Raw genomic sequence first — 16,228 nt, forward strand, 5'->3', positions numbered from 1 at the left:
TCATAAGATCATCTTCGATATCTTTAATCTTCTTGATCCATGGAATGCTGGGCAAGAGAGACAAATATTATTTCTTACAACAACTAATGTGTTTTTTGGCAATCTATTCTTGTAACCTCTACAAAATTTTTGTTCCATAAAACTTTATTTCTTGTTACTTGGTGCATAAAAATCTAGTTGTTAAAAGTCCTCTTAATTTTTATGACTTTAATAGGCATGGGACTTCAGGTTTTATGAGGTTTGAATGTTGTTTAATTTTCTCCTTAACACAATTGTGCACATAAAACTGTGAGCACATGAGAATATTTATTTAAAATAAAAGAATAACATAAATTAAAACTGTTTAAGATGACAATTGCTGCAGGCATCACACAGCCCAAGAAACAGCATGATTTTTTTTTTATTTTTTAAAATGTTTTACTTATTTCTGAGAGAGAGAGACAGCGTGAACAGGGGAGGGTCAGAGTGAGAGGGAGACACAGAGTCCGAAACAGACTCCAGGCTCTGAACTAGAACAGCACGATGTTTTAATCCCTTAGCTGCACAGCACACCACCCTCTCTGTGACCCTCACTGCATTATTTTTCTCCACAAGTGTTCATGTCACAACACTCAGTTGGGCGGCAGAGTGCGTGACTGGAATGTTTCCAGGAGCCACCCCAGTGTTGGGGTGACAGTGCCCCCTATGTCCTACCAACGCTAGCCAAGCGCACCCCGATTTCACTCCCCCTCAGCCCGCATGGAGAGCCCTGCCTCGGTCCTAGCGCCCTCCCACGGCGGGAAGCAGGAACGGGAAGGAGGCAGTCATAAATGCCTGTGACAATCTCACAACACCTGGCCGCGTGAACATGTCCCCGGGGACCTGGCAGGTCTGCAAAGAGCCTCCACCGTCAGCTTCATGGAGACTCCGCTTCTGCTAACAAGTGACATGAAGACAACCAGCATTTACTGAGCGTGCTCTTCCCTGGCATCTCCAGGATTCGGCCACGTCTTGGGGTCTTTCCCTGGGTTTCCGTTTCTAAGCAACGTCAGGTGACAGAAAACAGTGGGGCAACATTCACAGTTTGAAGAAAAGTTGTTTAAATAAAAATCCTCCCTTCATGTATTCATTCATGCAAAAAATACGTAATGATCCCTACTGTGGTCCAGGCACACAGCCCCAAGTGAGACAGAGAGCCCTTGCCTCGTGGGGCTGACGGGGCCAGGGGACAAGAAACTCTTATTCGATTGCAACAGTCATAGAGAGACATTCTCTAATAGGCACCAAACTGAGATCAAGTCAACCCACAAAGCCTCCTGAAATCTTACTTCAAGAGTCACACAAGGCAGTGAGGACGTCTAACCAGGACCCGCCTGATATTTGAAGAATTATAAGAGAGCGTCAGAGAGCATGTGCTCAGGTGAAGCACTTAGGATTTCAGTCTTACTCCCTAATTTGTAAACTAGAACATCAACACCTACCTTCCTGGACTGGTTCTGATTTAGCTGACTTGGCGTCAGCCCTTGTAGCAGATATTCTAAATAACCACTTAAGCAGCATATCACACAAGAAATCGCTTTTGTAGATAATGCGATTGTTGAAACATGAATCTAAAATTGTCAAGGCAATGCTCAACTAATGCTGTTTCCAGGAGCTACAACTAAAACAGTCACTCATAAAGATGAACATTAAATTTTTTTTTCATTTTTTAAAATTTATTTGTGTGTGTGTGTGTGTGAGAGAGAGAGAGAGAGACAGCATGAGCAGGGGAGGGTCAGAGAGAGAGGGAGACACAGAATCTGAAACAGGCTCCAGGCTCTGAGCTGTCAGCACAGAGCCCAACGCGGGGCTCAAACCCACAAACCATGAGATTATGACCTGAGCCAAAGTTGGCGCTTAACCGACTGAACCACCCTGGCTCCCCAGGATGAACATTTTTAAAAAGCACCAGATCGTGCAAGCGAAAAGACAGAGGACTGGCCATGTTGTACTTTATGATGTGTAATTTAAGGTAAAATAATTGAATATACCATAGAAAATCATTTCTAACACAAATGAGACAAACTCTGGAAAACTCAAGTCTATACCAACAGAGGGTATGAATGTCTACTTTCTGTTCAATTTGGCACCAGAAAGATCTCTGTGGTGCCTTGACAGCTGGAGAAATTGTCCAGTTTCCAGAGTCCAGCAGACTTTGAGTTTCTTTCTGCCAGACTCCAGCAAGGTCTTTACCATTTTCTATGTCCAATTTTCAAACTTAAACCAGAAAAAATAAAACCCGCTTCAAATATAGGGGAGCTCAGATAAATCCTGCCCTGCAATGCAGGAGCCCAGCAGTTCAGGGACCTCGCGGAGCCCCGGGCCTGGTCTCTTGCCCAGTGGACAGCGTGGCTCCTGGTGGGGGTGGGGACACGCAGACAGGCACCCTGCTGCTGGCAAGGGGGGCCCACGGGGGGGAGCGGGGGAGGGCAGCCGGGCGGGTGCAGCGGCTAAATAGAAGGAAGACTTTAAGAGCTTTAAAAACTGTAATTCAAACTCATCCACCCCATTAGGAAACTGTTTCAGGAACCATAGAGTTTGGATGTTTCTTTTGTTTTATGGTACAGTTTTTAGTTTTTGTGTTTTCTTTTCCGTTTCCCTGATGTGAGGTAGGAATTTGGAAGCAGGCGTACAGGAAACATCAGCAAGGCACAACCTCGGTCTGAAAGTATGGATTAGTATTTTACGAGCACTCATAGGGTTTTACTCATTAAAGTAATTCCACGATACATCAATTAGGAAAGCAAAGTAGCCTTTTAGGAAGCAAATAACGTCCATGTCCCAATTCCATAATGTTTCTCCTCACGTCGGTGTGAGAGGCACGTCACACGTCGGAGCCCTGACTCCGCTCGATGAGGAGGACTGACGTTCGTCCTGCAACCCCGCCCGCCTCTGGAAGCGGTGGCCTTACTGCTAACCGACGCCGAATGACGCAGGTCGCGACGCTGAGCTCACAGCGGAGACGCCGAATGACGCAGGTCGCGACGCTGAGCTCGTCTACTGTCTTCCCGGTCCGACGGCTCCAAGAAGGGTGAGGAGGGCGGCTAAGGCTCGGGCCTAAAATACCTCCTTGACGGTGTATCTTATCAGGACGAACTTCGCCCCGGGAGAGAGCTGCTGGGTCCCTGTGGGGAGAAGAGCGGAGCAGCGACGCTGACGGAGGCCGGGGTGTCAGCCGGCCCTGCCGCCCCTCCGGGGGGGGGGGGGCGGGGGGTCGGGGAATAGCGTCGGTGCAGGCGGCCCACGGGTGGGAGAGACGGCAACGGGGAGGGCCCGGCAGACGCAGGCACCGCCCCGGGAACAGGCGCCCCTCCGTCCACCAAACACCTCAAGGCTGTGGGCGGCAGGGCTGGGCCAGAGACGGGGTGCCCCGCGGTCAGTGCGCTGACTGGGCCGCGGCCCCGCCCCTGCGACGCGCTCCCTGCGCCCACCGCCTGCGCGGAAGCCCCGGTCGCGTTTTGGTCTGATGAGTAAGAACACAACTTCTCAGGACAAACAGCCATTTTTCCGTCACCCCAGGCCCTGTGTCAGCGGGGTCCCCTCACTCACACCCGGTCTGGACGGTACTGGAGCTGCTGCCCAGACCCCGAGCTCCCACCAGCCTTCAGGGCTCCAGGAGGGCGCTGCGACCCCCAAAAGTGGGCTGGTGCCCTGTGTGCTTCCAGGAAGGACGGGCTGGAGGCTGGCGCTCACCCGATGCTTAGGCCTCACCCCTGCCTGCTTTCTCCCTCAGGAGACCCTGAGCTCCTCCGTGGCACCAGCCGTACTCACCACTGCAACCAAGAAGGGGTCCAAGAGCCCAGCACAAGTATCTGTTGAAGGAAGGGGGATGGAGGGGGGGAGGGATAGAGAGGGGGGGAGGGATAGAGAGGGGGGAGGGAGAAGGGGAAGGGTGGGGAGGGAAGGGAGGAGGGACAGGGAGGGCGGGGAGGGAAGATGGGGAGGGATGGGGAGGAAGGGGGGGAAGGGAGGACGGAGAGGGCGGGATGGAGAGATGGATGCGTAGGGGGAAGAGGGGATGGGGAGGGAGGGGAAGGGACAGAGGGGGATGGGAAGGAGGGAGGAGGAAGGGAAGGGATGGAGGAAAGGAGGGGGGAAACTCAGCGCATCACTCAGGAGGGTGGAGGTGGTGAGAGCAAGTGCCAGGTGCCCAGCAGACAGAAGCACCGCTGTGCGGGGCGCGGCGCTGACCTGTGAGGGGTCCCCCGAGGACAAGGAGAGAAGAGCTGGGAAGCACGCCGGAGGCTCGGAGGCGGCTCTGGTCCTCAGCTGCTGCGGCTGCTCCAGCGGATGGGACTTCGTGCTGGGAAAGTGCTGTAAGCGGCTGGACCTCGTTCCTGTAACAACCCAGTGACACCCACCTGCGCCATTTCAAAGCTGTTCGCTGAGGGGACACGCGGGTTTCTCCGGTCCCCAGACGTCCCGTTTTGAAAGGAAGCGCACCAGGGGCACCCGCTGGTGCTTGGAGGAGCTGGGACCCCCCTCGGGCACGCACGTGGAAGGATGGGCAAATCCTGAGACTCCTGGAGACGTAAGTTCTGCTGGTGCAAGAAAAGAGCAGTATTTCTCTGCAGCGGAAAGTCGGGATTTTGATTCAATGTGTGCCTGGTCCCTCGAGGTGACTCAGGATGTAAAGGTCTGAAGCCATTCTCCAGTAGCATGATAGATATTTCTCCATCCCCTTACTTTCAATCTGAAGTTGTCCTCAGGTCTAAAATGAGTTTCTTGTAGACAGCAAATAGATGGATTTTGGTTTTTTTAATCCATTCTGCTACCCTATGCCTTTTGATTGGGGCATTCAGTCCACTTACATTCAGTGTTATTATTGAGAAATATGGGTTTAGAGTCGTGTCCTGTGTGGGATTTATGCTTGTGGTGGTGTCTCTGGTATCTTGCGTTCCTTACAACATTTCCCTCAGAGAGTCCCCCTCAGGATTTCTTGTAGGGCTGATTTAGCGGTGACAAATTCTTTCAATTTTTGTTTATTTGGAAAGACTTTTATCTCTCCTTCTATTCTGAATGACAGGCTTGCTGGATAGAGGATTCTTGGCTGCACATTTTTTCTGTTCATCATATTGAAGATTTCCTGCCATTCCTTTCTGGCCTGCCACGTTTCAGTAGAGAGGTCTGCCACCACTCTGATGGGTTTCTCTTTGTATGTTAGGGCCCTTTTATCCCTAGCTGCTTTCAGAATTCTCTCTTTGTCCTTATATTTTGCCAGTTTCACGATGATATGTTGTGCAGAAGATCAATTCAAGTTACGTCTGAGGGGAGTTCTCCGTGCCTCTTGGATTTCAACATCTATTTCCTTCCCCAGGTTGGGTACGTTCTCTGCTATAATTTGTTCCAGGACTCCTTAGCACCTTTTCCTCTCTCTTCTTCTTCTGGAATTCCTATGATACAGATATTGTTCCGTTTGATTGTATCGCTGAGCTCTCAAACTCTCCTTTTGTGTTCCTGGATCCGTTTATCTCTCTTTCTCAGCTTCCTCTCTTTCTATAATTGTGTCTTCTAAATCACTTATTCTCCTTTCTGCCTCTTCAATCCATGCATTGGACGCCTCCATTTTATTATGTATCTCATTTATAGCATTTCTCAATTCATCACAACTATTTTTAAGCTCCATAGTCTTTGTAGCAATAGTTTCTCTGATGTCTTCCATTCCTTTTTCAAGCCCAGCGATTAATTTTATGACTATTGTCCTAAGTTCTTGTTCAGTTATTTTGCTTATATCTGTTTTGAGCAGTTCTTTAGCTGTCAATTCTTCCTGGAATTTCTTTGGAGGAGAGTTCTTCCGTTTCATCATTTTGGTTAGCTTTCTATCTCTTGTTAGTTTTAAAAGCTTGTTATGTGCTCTGCACCTGTGAGTGCTGCTGTACCCAAGAAGGCTCTTTGACTGTCTAGACCTTGTCCGTTCAGGAAGTGTTCTTTGAGTGGTATCTTTTGGTCTCTCTTGTTGAGCCTTTGATTATTTTATTTTCCTACTCATAGTGGTATTTGGGACTCTCCACCGTGTGTACTTTGGCTTGTTTCTTGAGGTAGCCCTGGAAAAGAAAACAGCCATACAAACACACAGGGAACAAAGGCACACAAACGCACAGACAAATCCAACAAACACGCAACCCAAAAGGGAAAACGAAAAAGAAAAAAGAAAAGAGGAAGGAGGGAAGGCGAATAATAAGAAATAAAAATACATAAAAAAGAAAAAAAACAAGAAAAGAAAAGGAAAAAGAAGAAACCCAATAGACAAAGGACAGTCTAAAGCATAGAACCAGAATTCCCAGCTACAAATAAAGAGCCGGGTGTATGCAGTGCTGGAGGAAGAGCATAGAGAAAGAGAGAAATGACAGGGCGGGAAGGAAGCGAAATTGGAAATGAAATGAGCAGGCAGAAAGACTAAGAAACTTAATTCATAGAAGAAAGAGTAGAATATGGTTGGAGAGGAAGTGAAAGAAATGACGATGATGCTATCCAGAGAAACTATATAGTCTGATTACTCCAGAGAGAAAGAGATAAAAAGGTAGCAGTGGAGGTGTAGAATGTACATCTGGAGAATGGATTAAATGTGACTGTTTAAGCAAGCCAGTGACCAGAATTAATCAGGGCAGTGCATCCATGTTGGTCTTGCCCTGGCTCTGGTAAAACAAAACAAACAAACAAACAAAGAAACAAAAGGAAGAGGGCAGCTCTCTAGCAGGGATGGGCGTGGTTTGGTCCAGTGCATCCTGCGGCAGTTCCTGCCTTGGTGGTTGTGGGGAGAAGAGTGGTGGCACCCCAGTCCCTTCTCAAACCAAGCGCTGCAACTCACTCTTTTGGGTGTCATCTCTCTCTGCCGGGGGTGTAGCCAAGGTGGGCCGTGCTCTATATCCCAGGCCAGGCCTCGTTTCCAGATCTCAGTCCGTGCGCCCCATTGAAATTGCCCGAAATATAAACTCGCAGGTGAGTCCCTCAGAGCAGTTTCAAGCCTCTCGCCTTCCCCCTGGGGATCGAGCTGGAAGCTGCTGCTCCTGTCCCCTCCAGGTCCATCTGGCAAGTGAGGAGCAGTTTCCCCGGGGATCGCCTGGGACAAGTGCGTCCTGCCTAGGGTCAGCTGGACAGCAGGAAACCGGGTCCCTCTGTGTCCCATTGCCTGAAATATAAACTCGCGGGCGAGTCCCTCAGAGCTGTTCTCTTCCTTTAACAGCATTTTCTGTCCCAACATGCAGGAAAGTGCCCGAGAAGGTCACTGGAGCTTAATGTCTGTGTGTGTTTTTAAGTCTTACATGATCACCGCCTCGCTCGTTCGCATATACACTCGTGAAATGGGGAAGAAACACCATTTTCTACCGGCCGGTGCACCCCAGCACCTGGCATGGCGTCAGAAAAATACTAGGTGCTCAGTAAAAGTTGTGGAAAAATCAGATGAACATATGAATGAATTTCACCAAGAACTGAATCATTTCATCTTATTTGATGGAAAATAAGAATCAGTGAATAAATATGCCCCCTCTCCAGAGAAAGAGAGGAAATGCCGGGGCGTCAGGCATACTTGGAGGTCTCCTCCCCAAAGCCCCCAGCACTCTGCTGAGGGGCCGGCACAGCAGCCACGCCACTGGCCACCACCCAGTCACCCCTGGCCCCGACTGAGCAAACCAGGACACAGAGATGGAACAAGATGACAGACACAGAGCTTTGCTTGTGTCGGAGCTGCTGCTGGCTGTGAGGTCCTGAGGACGCAGGGTCACTTTTTTTTTTGAGAGAGAGGAAGAGAGAGCAGGGGAGGGGCAGAGACAGAGGGAGACACAGAATTCGAAGCCACTCCAGGCCCCGAACTGTCAGCACAGAGCCTGATGTGGGGCTAGAACCCACAAACCCTGAGATCATGACCCGAGCTGAAGTTGGACACTTAACCGACTGAGCCCCCCAGACGCACCAACAGGATAATTCTTTGAGTCTCTTAGGCAGAAGGGGGAGACCCTGTGGAGCAGGAAGAGAAGAGGGGGTCGTCTCCCTCCAGCAGCGTCTCTGTCCCTGCGTCACAGCCCTCAGGACAAGCAGCCGGGTTCCTGTGTGACTTCAGCAGGGCCCCTGTTCGGCATGCCCACAACACGCCTCAGAATCTTTATTTTCAATATCTTATTTTTCTTAAAATAGCTACAGCATGTGTTTCTTTTCCTTGCAACGACATAGCACCCGAGGAACACAGAGGACGGCACTAGCAGCCCAGCTCGGCTCGCTCCCCCCCCTTCCCCGGGGCTGCTCCAGGGGCAGGCTGGCCCACCAGGGGCCGCGGATCTCGTTAATTCTAATTTTATCAGACATTAAAAGGTCATAAGGAAATGTTCTGAACAAACCTGTGCGAAATTAAGCTCAAAATACACAGTTTATTGGATCAGTTTAGGACACGCAGCAGGAAGCAGAGGGAAACAACCATTCAGAGGCGCACGGAGCATAGACCTTGTGCGGTGCGGTGTTCACGGGGCTGGCCCTCCTCAGCCTCACCCGACCCCCTGCTGGGTGCTTGGCGAGGAGGGAGCTGACGCTGCTCGGGGCTGGGTGGTGCGTCTCTGTATCCAGGGTGCACACTTGTGGGGTGGGGGCCCGGCGCGGCCCTGCGTGTCCCTTGCTCCTGTGGGGAGCCGGCATGGCCCTGCCCCGGGGGGCCAGCTAGAACCTCGCAAACACCGAGCCCCTCGTGTGCCTCCTGCCTACTTCGCGTGTCTTGAATATTTGGTCCTCCACCCTTTCCTCTTGTTTTTCCCTTTTCCTTCTGATGCTTCACTCATTTCCCTGGCAACCACCAGAGCTCACAGAGTTGTTGAAGATTCCACCTGTAACAGGCATACGGTATGTCTTCCTTGTCTGACTCAGTTCATTCAGCGTAATGCCCTCAAGGTCCATCTATTGTCACAAATCTTATTTTACAGCCACATCGTTATCAATAGACCAAAATTCATAGGAAACAATAACCCATAATCTAAACTCTAAAAGACAACAATCAACTGTTAACATGGTTATACATCTACTTCTTCCATGTTTTCCTATAAAATATAAAGGGACTTTCTCTGTTTGTTCACTGCAGTGCCCCCAGCCCCTCCAGCGAAGACTGACAGCTGCTGGGTGTGGAGCAGACGATGGGTGAATCCACACACACCGTATGTTTGCACACCGCACGTTTGCACACTGCACATCCAGGAAGACGGCCATGCTTGCACATCTCTCTGCAGCCTGCCAGTACAGGAACACTACTTACAGTGACTGTCTCTCTGTGTCTCAGCGGGTTCCCTGGGCTTGTGGGGCCCCACAGCCTGCTGCTTGCTCATCCTGCGCCCAGGCAGCCGTGGAGGCCTGGCGCCCCTTAATGGTCACCGCCGCGGGCAGTGGTGACTTCCAGCAGCAACAGCGGGTGGCCGCTCATGCACCCCCTCCTGTCTTCCCTCTCCTGCTCGCCTCTTCCCCAAATCACGCCAGCACGCATGTGTCTGTCGTTCAGGCTGAGCAAAGTCCCCAAGTCTGACATTTCAGTGCACAAATCCTGTCTGATGACCTGCCTGTGCTGTTTGAATTACACTTGAGGGATGTAACCCTAAGTCGGGTACAGTTCTTGCCTTCGAAGAGCATGATAATCATAGCTGTCATTTCAAATACAAACATAATATATGAATAAATGATTTTTTAATGTTTTTTAAAATTTATTTCTGAGAGAGAAAGACAGCGTGAGCAGGGGAGGGGCAGAGAGAGAGAGGGAGACACAGAATCCGAAACAGGCTCCAGGCTCTGAGCTGTCGCCACAGAGCCCAGCGCGGGGCTTGAACCCACAAACCGTGAGATCACGACCTGAGCCAAAGTCAGAGGCTTAACCGACTGAGCCACCCAGGCGCTCCTGAACAAATGATTTTTTAATGGAAATAGTAGCCACAGCAATCAGACAACATAAAGAAGCGAAAGGCCTGGGTAGCTCAGTTGATCAAGTGGCAGACTTTGGTTCAGGTCATGATCTCACGGTTCATGAGTTCAAGCCCCCCATTGGGCTCCGTGCTGACAGTGTAGAGCCTGCTTGGGATTCTCTCTCTCCCTCTCTCTGCCCCTCCCCAACTTGCTCTCTCTAAATAAATAAATAATTAAATAAACTTTTTAAAAAAAGATTTTTAAAAATCTTAAAATTTAAAAAAAGAAAGAAACACCATCCAAATCAGGAAGGAAGAAGTAAAATCCTTATTATTAGCAGATGACATAATACTATATATAGTATTATATATATATAATACTGAAGATTTCACTAAAAACTACTAGGACAGATAAATTAATTAAGTAAAGTCACAGGATACAAAATCAATATATGGAAATCCATCATACACGACTAATGAAGAAGCAGAAAGAGAAGTTAAGAAAACAATCCCATTTACAATTGCACCAAAAACAGTAAAATACCTAGGAATAAACCTAACCAGAGAGGTGAAAGACCTGTACTCTGAAAACTATAAAACACTGATGAAAGAAATTCAAGATGACGCAAAGAACTGGAAAGACATTTCATGCTCACAGATTGGAAGAGCAAACATTGTTGAAATGTCTGTACTTACGTGAAGCAATCTACACCTTTGTGCAATCCCTATCAAAATACCCACAGCATTTTTCACAGAACTAGAGCAAACAATCCTAAAAGACCCCGAATAGCCAAAACAATCCTGAAAAAGAAAACCAAAGCTGGAGGATCATAATCCGAGACTTCAGGATGTGTTACAAAGCTGTCATCATCAAGGCAAGTATGGTACTGACACAAACACAGACACATAGATCAATGGAAAAGAAAACGAAAAAATGGACCCACAACTATATGATTAATTTATCTTCAACAAAGCAAGAAAGAATATCCAATGGGAAAAAGACAGCCTTTTCAACAAATGGTGCTGGGAAAATTAGACAGCAATGTGCAGAAGAATGAAACTGGACCACTCTCTTACACCATACACAAAATTAAACTCAAAATGGATGAAAGACCTAAATGTGAGGTTGGAAACCATCAAAATCCTAGAGGAGAACATGGGCATAAACATCTTTGACATTGGCCATAGCTACTTTTTACTAGACATGTCTCCTAAGGCAAGGGAAGCAAAAGCAAAAATGAACTACTGGGACTATATCTAAATGAAAAGCTTTTGTACAACTAAGAAAACAATCAACAAAACTAAAAGACAACCAATGGAATGGGAAAAGGTAGTTGCAAATGACATATCACATAAAGGGTTAGTATCCAAAATCTATATGGGCTTTAGAAAACAGCACCCAAAAACAAATAGTCTAATTTAAAAACCAGCAGAAGACATGAACAGACATTGCTCTAAAGAAGTGATCCAGATGGCCAACAGACACATGAAAAAAAAATGCTCAACATCACTCATTGTCAGGGAAATATAAATCAGAACCACAATGAGATACCACCTCACACCTGTCAGAATGGCTGACATTAACATCTCAGGCAACAACAGGTGTTGGCGAGGATGTGGAGAAATGGGCGCCCTCCTGCACTGTTGGTGGGAATGCAAACTGGTGCAGCCACTCTGGAAAACAGTGTGGAGACTCCTCAAAAAGTTAAAAATAGAACTACCTTACAGTCCAGCATTTGCACTACTACATAATTTACTCAAAGAATCTAAAAATACTGATTCCAAGGGATACATGTACCCCCAATGTTTATAGCAGCACCATCTATAATAGCCAAACTATGGAAAGACCCCAAATGTCCATCCAACAGATGAATGGATAAAGAAGATATGGTGTGTACACACACACACACACACACACACACACACACACTGGAATATTACTTGGCCATAAAAAGGAATGAAATCTTGCTATTTGCAACAACGTGGATGGAGCTAGAGAATATAGTGCTAAGTCAAAGAAACGTAAATACCATATGATTTCACTGTGTGAGATTTAAAATAAAAATAAAGCAAACAAAGAAAAATAGAGAGAGAAAAACCAAGAAATAGACCCTTAGCTACAGAGAACACACTGATGGTCATCAGAGGGGAGGTGGGGGTGGCTAAAATAGGGGATGAGGATTAAAGAGCACACATATCATGATGAAAAAATAAAATAAAATAGTTTTTAAATAAACTTAAAAAGTGAAAACAGTGCCTGGTGTGGTTCTTGTCGCGTGGCAGGTGTCGGGGGATGAGGATGGTGTGGGGACGCAGCTGACGGCAGCCCCGTCCGGCCCCGAGCTCCCCCTGCCTCTCCCCTACCTCCCTCACACACTGTGGGAGTGGTGCTTGCTCAGAGAGCCCATTATGTCAATCTTGTCGGTTAGAGTTCGGTATCCGGATTACGGGCATGGAGCTGGACTATCTCACTCCCAACAGGAACCAGAAATGGTGCTGCCTCGGAGAAGTGGGGAGAATGTCATGTCTGGTCGTGCAGGGCCACGCGAGACCCACAGAGACCTGACCAACCTTGAACCTGCTTTCACTCGGAGGCTCTTCGGGACGGAGGGGGAATGTCTACACTAGTGCTCTATCAAATGTGTATATAATTTAACCTGAGTCATAAAACCAGTGTCATCTTTGGAAACCCTGAAGAATAAATCATTACTACTGCCGGCAGAGTTGTTGAGTGACTATTGCCTGTTACTTAAAACAATTTACCCACTCGCAGGTGACTCTGACTAGGGTAAGGAGAGGGAAGGAGTAGATTCGGGCCTTTCTTTGGCAAAGTACTTGCATTTCAAATGATATTTTCAACCAAATCCAATCAGTCAAAATTAGAGCCAAAACAGAAATGGAATTCTGAGACACTGTTAGAATGATAAGTACTGATCACTGCAAACACAGTGCTCATCAGAGAGGCGCGCTGGAAATTTCCCTGCCACGGGTTGTAAAATAGCGAATGCAATCTCAAAAACTGGTTTTAAGATGATAAGAAAGCAAGTTTACTCGTACTGTCACGACCCCGATAGCAAACACCTAAAGCTCGGTTGAGGACGCGCCTGCGAGGTGTTCTGTCCACTGATGTCACCCAGCGGAGGAGCAAACTGTGTCCTGGGTTCTGGCAGGTGAACCCACACCAGACCGGGTTACACGGTTCTCTGATGAGGGATTTGAAGAGTGGAATTCTATTCCCGGGATTACAGTAAACACGGCTGCAGCTGGGTGAGCAAATGTTAACTCGAGTCATTGAGGTCTGTAAAAAATAAAAATTTGGACACGTATATAGTCTCTTGCACCCAGTGGAGGAAATAAGAGGGCTGATTAGGGTGGGGACGAAACAACGGAAGGCAGCTTCTCGAGGACTGGCTAACACAGGCCACAGCTGACCGCGGGGGCCGCAAACAATACGGCGTTTCCCAACCAAGAGCAGACCCAGAGGCCACGCTGCTGGCAGATCCAAGGGCCCCAGCGCGCAGGACAGAAGCCCTCAAGCCCAGGGCGGGAGTCCGACGGGGCTGCTTCCGGCCAGACCAGTCTGCACCCAAAGGCCACACAGATGTTTCCCTGAGCTACGTGGGCGCACTTCTCTCTTTCCGTAACTACCAGCGTGGCCAACGACATCGCAGGTACAGAGCAGGACCCAAATGCCAACTCTAGTGTAAATGGATCCTTCTAAAATAAAAATCTGTTTGCTGTAGGAAAATTTTCTTTCCAAGTTACTGAACTTTCCACGGTACTTGAACAGAGCTCTGGCCTGGAGTGAAACAGGGAAACACGAGGGCCCTGCTCAGGTCCGGACGTCTCAACTCCGGCCGGATCTCTGCAGGGTTTTCATCCACTTGGCTATTTTGGCTATTTTTACCTGCGGGGAGAGAACCTAGCGATCGTCAGGAAGGGGCGGGGTGGGGGGAGGCAGCACAGGCCGAGCGCACTCTCCGCAGGGCAGACGCCTCTTCCGTGCGGGCGCCGACTCTGCACCTGACAGTGACGAGGAACCCAGTGCTGCTCCCTGAAATGGCTCCTGGAGACCCAGCATTCCACTGGACAGCACGGACTTGAATCCAGCCGTTTGATACGGCAGGTGCCACCAATGTCACCTACATCCCTCCAGCCCCGCCACGTCCACCCACGCCCCTCTACGTTCCCCCACGTCTCTCCACGTCCCCCCTATGCCCCGACGCCCCTCCACGTCCCTCCAAGTCCCCCCATGCCCCCACGCCCCTCCACGTCCCCCACGCCCCCCCACGTCCCCCCACGCCCCACCCCGGTCCACCCCGCCCCTCCAGGCAACAGCAGGACAGCACTACGGCTCTTACCCCGGCGCTTCTGTCTGCGTGAACCGTAGCAGTTAATAAGGTAGAGTTTCCGCACTGAAATCACGTGTTGGTTTGCTTGGAAGAAACACGCCACGTGGGGAGATGATTTATGGAGAAGCCACAGTTGCCCAGCGTCGTTACGAAGCTGAGCTGTGCCCCCGCGCCTGGCCGTGCTGCACAGCGGGCTCCTCGCCCGCCGGTGGGAGAATCAAGACACACGGAGACGAGAGGGCTTCCCAGGCCCCGACCCCCCTCTGCGCTGCCTGTGCGGAAACCTCCACGAGCCACACGGCCACGGGCCGCCGTTTCCCCGGGTGCCGCGGCAGGACGCGGACGGCTCGGGCACGGGACGCGCAGGTGCTCCCAGTCTAGCCGGGGCGCAAGGCCGGCCTGGGGAGCTGGGGACAGGGTGTCAGCTGGGCCAGGCCGCGAAGCTGGGAGCGGGGCAGCGGAGCCCGGCTCTGGGGGGAGGGCGTTTCGGGGGGCCTGGCAGGGGGTCCCCATCCCCGCTGCTCCCCCAGGACAAACCTCAGCTCTCGGCGGCCTCCCACCAGGGTCCCCCCCCCCACCGCTGTCCCCAGCCACTCGCGCACCCGCATCCACCGGCCCTGGTGTGACAGTGACGCGCGGCGCGGCTTCTCCCCTCCCAGCCCCGCACCCAGGTCCCACCGCGGCCCTTCACCCTCCGCAGCATGCTGCCTGCAGGGGGGCTGCCGGGCTTGCACGGCGCCGAGGACCCGGGAGCCCGCGCGGGCGACCCTGGGGATGGCGGCCTGGGGACAGCGCCCAGCCCTCCGGCTGCGTCTCCGCGGGAAAGGGGGCTACAGGCTCGGCTCGGCTCAGCCCCGGGCCTGAGGGAGGCCGCCTTGCCCCCCGGGTGGGCGGCCCCAGGGAGCCCCGGACACCCGGAGGAGGGGTCCCCGAACAGACCGTGAGGCCCCAGACCCCTGCGCAGACCGGCTCAGGGCCCGTTTCGGTGACAAGTGTCTCTGCCGACGAGGCCGACCCAGCGACCACGTGGGGACGGTGCTCGGCAGACCAGGTAACGTGTCCGCAGCGAGGCCGGCTCTCCCTCTCTGCATCTGTGTCTCTCTCTAGGTCTCTGTCTGTATTTGTCTCTCTGTCTCTGTCTCTCTATATCTAGGTCTCTGTCTCTATTTTTCTGTCTTCTTTGTCTCTGTCTCTATTTCTGTTTCTGTTTTGCTGTCTCTCTGTCTATTTCTCTCTGTCTCTATGTCTCTCTATCTCTGTCTCTCTTTGTCTCTGTCTCTGTTTCTCTGTGTCTGTCTGTCTGTCTCTATGTCTCCCTATCTATCTGTCTCTCTGACACTGTCTGTCTCTATCTCTCTCTGTCAGTCTCTGTCTTTGACTTTCTGTCTCTGTCTCTCTGACTCTGTTTCGGTTTCTCTTCTGGCTCCGACTCTGTTTCTCAGTCTCTCTGTCTCCCTGATATGTCTGTCTCTCTGTCTCTGTCTGTCTCTGTGTCTCTACCTCAGGTGTCTATGCCCTGCTCTTACCACATGAAGCCCCGTGGCATTCGTGTGCCCCTTGGAGGTAAGCGCTTCCACACCCAGCTTTCATCCCTTCCAGGAGGCTGCTCAGCGGCGTAAAACCCGCAGCAGCCCAGGGAGCGGGTCAGCTCTGGGTGACGGTGGGCTGGGAGGGGCACCGAGAGCCCCTAGGTCACCCGTGTGACAGCGGGGTGTGGGGACATGGGAGACTGAGGTGAGGAGCTGAGAGAGTGCTGCTCACTGGGGGGGTGCACACGGCTGCACCCCGAGGTGCCCATGGGGGGTGCACATGGCTGCACCCTGACCACGCGGAAGGCACAGACGTGCCCAGAGGGAAAACGGCTTCCTTCAGGCGTGTGGAGCTGGGAGCCTCCGCAGGACGGCAAGCAGAGCGTCTGGTGGACAAGCGCAGGTGCGGGGACGCACGCGGGGAGAGCAGGTGCGGGGGGCGGACGGGGCGGGAGAGCAGGTG

At 50.9% G+C, this 16,228-nt stretch overlaps 1 long non-coding RNA gene across 1 annotated transcript; it reads left to right on the top strand.

Annotated features, from left to right (window-relative positions):
• The first annotated feature begins 2,714 nt into the window (after positions 1-2,714).
• LOC120222975 lies at positions 2,715-12,595 on the top strand. Its single transcript, XR_005526159.1, has 4 exons — positions 2,715-3,049; positions 3,752-3,826; positions 4,396-4,549; positions 12,366-12,595. It is a non-coding gene; the product is annotated as an uncharacterized LOC120222975 (long non-coding RNA).
• The last annotated feature ends 3,633 nt before the right edge of the window (positions 12,596-16,228 follow it).

Source organism: Hyaena hyaena, unplaced genomic scaffold, assembly GCF_003009895.1.
Source record: "Hyaena hyaena isolate Hyena2069 unplaced genomic scaffold, ASM300989v1 scaffold_931, whole genome shotgun sequence".
Classification (NCBI taxonomy): domain Eukaryota; kingdom Metazoa; phylum Chordata; class Mammalia; order Carnivora; family Hyaenidae; genus Hyaena; species Hyaena hyaena.